Source organism: Eriocheir sinensis, chromosome 4, assembly GCF_024679095.1.
Source record: "Eriocheir sinensis breed Jianghai 21 chromosome 4, ASM2467909v1, whole genome shotgun sequence".
Classification (NCBI taxonomy): domain Eukaryota; kingdom Metazoa; phylum Arthropoda; class Malacostraca; order Decapoda; family Varunidae; genus Eriocheir; species Eriocheir sinensis.
In genome coordinates, this window is record NC_066512.1 from 23119653 (window position 1) to 23124652 (window position 5000).

Consider the following 5000-nt stretch of genomic DNA (forward strand, 5'->3'; position numbering starts at 1 on the left):
TTGTCTCTAATAATCTTCTCGAGTATTTTTCTTGCCAGTGATGTCAAACTTATGGGCCTGTAGTTTAATGCAACGCTTTTGTTTCCTTTTTGAAAATCGGTGTTACGTTCGCCATCTTTCAGTCTTCTGGGACCTTGTTCAGTTGTAGTGACCGGTTGAATATATGGTGAGGGAAGGCGAGAAGGAAGGAGGGCGGTGGGAGGAAAGGCGGGAAGGGAGAGAGGGAGGAGGATCTGTGTAGTGGAGGATGGAAAAAAAAATATTCACGGGTCGAGGAACTTGCCATATGAGGATAGATTTAAATACTTACATTGAAGGGTGCGATGAGACTTGATCGAAGCTTATAAATCAATGAAGGGCTTTAATAAGGGGGACGTTATTAATGTTCTGGTGGTAAGAGAGCCGGGGAGGACGCGTAGTAATCGTTTCAAGTTAGATAAATTCTGAGTCAACAAAGACATAGGCAAGAATTTGTTTACCACCAAGGCAGTGGATGAGTAAAACAGGCTTGGCAGTCATGTTGTGAGTGCCAATACGATAGATGCATTCATGAAGAGATTAGATAAATTCTTGGGTAGTGAAAATAGGTGGGGTTAGGTTTTCAGGAGCAATCTTGTATAAACCTACCGGCCTCTTGCAGACTCCTTATGCTCTTTATATATATTTAAACTTACATCGGTAGCGTATGATAAAAGTATGCTGAAGTTTTGCTTGTGACCTATCTAATCTACCTTCCTCCCTCCCTCCCTCCCTAGACCTACCTAATCTCCCCCCTTCCCTCCCTCGACCTACCCAATCTCCCCCCCTCCCTCTCTCGATCTACCCTATCTCCCTTCCTCCTTCCCTCAACCTATCCAATCTCACTCACTCCGAGTCTAGAGTCCAGTATTTTGTGGACCGAGTTAACTGGTCCAGTGTTTTGTGGGCCGAGTTTACTAGTCTAGTGTTTTGTGGGCCGAGTTTACTAGTCCAGTGTTTTGTGGGCCGAGTTTACTAGTCTAGTGTTTTGTGGGCCGAGTTTACTAGTCCAGTGTTTTGTGGGCCGAGTTTACTAGTCCAGTGTTTTGTGGGCCGAGTTTACTAGTCCAGTGTTTTGTGGGCCGAGTTTACTAGTCCAGTGTTTTGTGGGCCGAGTTTACTAGTCCAGTGTTTTGTGGGCCGAGTTTACTAGTCCAGTGTTTGTGGGCCGAGTTTACTAGTCCAGTGTTTTGTGGGCCGAGTTTACTAGTCCAGTGTTTTGTGGGCCGAGTTTACTAGTCGAGTGTTTTGTGGGCCGAGTTTACTAGTCCAGTGTTTTGTGGGCCGAGTTTACTAGTCCAGTGTTTTGTGGGCCGAGTTTACTAGTCCAGTGTTTTGTGGGCCGAGTTTACTAGTCCAGTGTTTTGTGGGCCGAGTTTACTAGTCTAGTGTTTTGTGGGCCGAGTTTACTAGTCCAGTGTTTTGTGGGCCGAGTTTACTAGTCCAGTGTTTTGTGGGCCGAGTTTACTAGTCCAGTGTTTTGTGGGCCGAGTTTACTAGTCCAGTGTTTTGTGGGCCGAGTTTACTAGTCCAGTGTTTTGTGGGCCGAGTTTACTAGTCTAGTGTTTTGTGGGCCGAGTTTACTAGTCCAGTGTTTTGTGGGCCGAGTTTACTAGTCCAGTGTTTTGTGGGCCGAGTTTACTAGTCCAGTGTTTTGTGGGCCGAGTTTACTAGTCCAGTGTTTTGTGGGCCGAGTTTACTAGTCCAGTGTTTTGTGGGCCGAGTTTACTAGTCTAGTATTTGCTTCGAGTGAGTGAGTTGAGTTTATTTTTCGCATCGGTGTAGTTTTTTGTGTACAGTTTACTAGCGCATCGTTTCGCATAGGTTACGGGCATATCGTTTCGCATAGGTTACGGGGGTATCGTTTCGCATAGGTTACGGGCATATCGTTTCGCATAGGTTACGGGGGTATCGTTTCGCATAGGTTACGGGGGTATCGTTTCGCATAGGTTACGGGGGTATCGTTTCGCATAGGTTACGGGCGTATCGTTTCGCATAGGTTACGGGCGTATCGTTTCGCATAGGTTACGGGCGTATCGTTTCGCATAGGTTATGGTGGTATCGTTTCGCATAGGTTACGGGCATATCGTTTCGTTTCGCATAGGTTACAGGCATATCGTTTCGCATAGGTTACGGGGTATCTTTTCGCATAGGTTACGGGGGGATCGTTTCGCATAGGTTACGGGGGTATCGTTTCGCATAGGTTACGGGGGTATCGTTTCGCATAGGTTACGGGGGTATCGTTTCGCATAGGTTAAGGGGGTATCGTTTCGCATAGGTTACGGGCATATCGTTTCGCATAGGTTAAGGGGGTATCGTTTCGCATAGGTTAAGGGGGTATCGTTTCGCATAGGTTACGGGGGTATCGTTTCGCATAGGTTACGGGGGTATCGTTTCGCATAATTTTCGGGGGTATCGTTTCGCATAGGTTACGGGGGTATCGTTTCGCATAGGTTACGGGGGTATCGTTTCGCATAATTTTCGGGGGTATCGTTTCGCATAGTTTACGGGCGTATCGTTTCGCATAGTTTACGGGGGTATCGTTTCGCATAGGTTACGGGCGTATCGTTTCGCATAATTTTCGGGGGTATCGTTTCGCATAGTTTACGGGCGTATCGTTTCGCATAATTTTCGGGCGTATCGTTTCGCATAATTTTCGGGGGTATCGTTTCGCATAGGTTAAGGGGGTATCGTTTCGCATAGTTTACGGGCGTATCGTTTCGCATAATTTTCGGGCGTATCGTTTCGCATAGGTTACGGGCGTATCGTTTCGCATAGCTTACGGGCGTATCGTTTCGTATAGTGTACCGGTTTCGGCTTGTTCACGGGCGTGCTGTTTGCACGCCCGTGCTATGCGAAACGATACGCTCGTAAGCTGTACACAAAAAACTACACCGATGGACTCACTCACTCGAAACGGGGTGTCTCGGGGCCGGGGTCGAGGAGGAGGCGGCCTCTTAGGCGAAGGTGTCGCCGGCTGCCTCTTTCTGGGCCAGGGCCGGCAGCCACCTCCACTTCGAGCCCCGCGCCAGAGGCATCCTCGCCCGCCTCAGGGTTTTGGTTCAAAACTCTGGAGGCGCGGCGAATGTTTCTAGAGATATTAAATCGATGAATAAAGCGGTGACAGCCGCTGACGCAGTGTTTGTGAGTTTTGGGATGGAAGTGAAGGATGGCGCGGAGGGAGGGAAACCTGCCGCCGAGGGCCCTCAAGTTCCTGCCTGTCCCTGTATGTACTGAGGGTGTGGGAGTTCCTTATTCTGGCCTCGAGAACTTAGATTCAGGCGCTTGTGATACAGTAGGAAGAGAGGTCGAGGTTGCTGGTTGGCGCGTTACACACATAAGGCCATTTATGGCGGGTGTACGCGCTACCCACGCCATCACATATTTGTTGAGACTAGGCATGTTTATCCTTAACCATTTGATAGTCATGCACTGTAACAATGAATTCGTTGACCAGTTATGTTAGTTTTGTATCAAAACTAGGTGGCAGCGACTAACATTGACACTCATGTGGACTGTCGAAACAGTTAGCGAAATACAAATTCCCTCAGTATTGTGGAAGGCGCACTGCTTCACTCTCGCTGGCGCGCACAGAACAATGGCAGGGGACTGGCGGGAAAGTTTGAACTTCGCCCCTTCATTTCCGCTCTGTTTATGTGTTATGGGAGTTAACGCACAGACCTAACGCAAAGACCCGACTGGCGCACAGACCCTCTAGTACTCTATATTATAAAAAGAATGGGTCCCAGCACTGACCCTTGAGGCACTCAACTAGTGACTGGAAGCCAATCGGAAGGCTGTCCGTTGAGTAACACTCGTTGTTTTCTGAGGAGGAGGAGGAAGAAGAGGAGGAGGAAAAGGAGCAGAAAGATAAAAGAGGAAAATGAAAAAAATAAGGTGTAGGAGGAGAAGGAGGAAGAGGAGAAGGAGGAGAAGGAAGAGGAGGAGGAGGAGGAGGAGGATGAGAAAGATAAAAGAGGAAAATGTTAAAAATAAGATGTAGGAGGAGGAGAAGGAGGAGGAGGAGGAGGAAAAATAACATGAGGTATAATGGAGTGGAAGGAAAGAGGAGGAAGGAGAAACTGAGGAAGAAGGAGGAACTGAGGAAGAAGGAGGAACTGAGGAGGTAAAGTGGAGGAGGGAAAGTGGAGGAAGAGGAGGAAGTGGAGGAGGGCATAATGGAAGTACAAGAAAACAACGTCTAAATTGAAAGGAGGAGGAGGAGGAAGAGGGGGAGGAGGAGGAGGAGGAGGAAGAGGGGGAGGAGGAGGAGGAGGAGGAGGAGGAGGAGAAAAGAGCAAAATACGAGAAAACAATAAAAGCTGGAGGAGGAGGAGATGGAGAAAGACGAGGAGGAGGAGGAGGAGGAGGAGAAAGAGGAGGAGGAGGAGGGGAAGGAGGATGTGGGTGAGGAGGAGGTGAGAGAGTGTGCTTTTAAAAGGAGAGGAAGAAGGAGGAGGAGGAGAAGGAGGAGGAGGAGAAGGAGGAGGAGATTGAGAGGAAGATGAGGTGCGGAATGAATGAAAATAAAAGAAGAAAAAAAAAGAGAAACGAAGAAAATGATGAAAGAAAGACAATAAAATGAGAGAAAGGAAAACAAATGAAGGAAACGAAGAAAAAAAAAACATCAAATAAAAAAGTGTCATAGATATACTAAAAAGACAATAGCAGAAGACAGGAAAACAAAATAGAGAGGAAACGATTATATATCTTTTTTTAATTTATACACGAAAGACAGAAATAAAAGAAAGTAAAACAAAGAGAAAGAAAATAGAAAAATAGAATAAGAAAGAAAATGAGAAAGGAAAACAATGAGATGAAAACGCAAAAGAAAGGATAAGTAAAGATAGGTAGATAGACAGAGGTAGATAGAAAGACAGATAGATAGATATAAAGAGAGAGAGAGAGAGAGAGAGAGAGAGAGAGAGAGAGAGAGAGAGAGAGAGAGAGAGAGAGAGAGAGAGAGAGAGAGAGAGAGAGAG

The 5000-nt window shown here is 46.9% G+C and overlaps 1 protein-coding gene and 1 long non-coding RNA gene across 9 annotated transcripts in view; one reads left to right on the forward strand and one right to left on the reverse strand.

Annotated features, from left to right (window-relative positions):
- LOC127010146 (lachesin-like) overlaps positions 1-5000 on the reverse strand; it is a 108583-nt gene that overhangs the window by 65323 nt on the left and 38260 nt on the right. The gene's annotated exons all lie outside the window — the stretch shown is intronic.
- Positions 1924-3858, forward strand: LOC127010166 (uncharacterized). 3 transcript variants are annotated; one of them, XR_007762972.1, is made up of 3 exons: positions 1924-2017; positions 2222-2271; positions 2722-3858. It is a non-coding gene; the product is annotated as an uncharacterized LOC127010166 (long non-coding RNA). The 3 variants fall into 3 exon arrangements; XR_007762971.1 differs by having other exon boundaries at positions 1949-2067; XR_007762967.1 differs by having other exon boundaries at positions 1949-2042.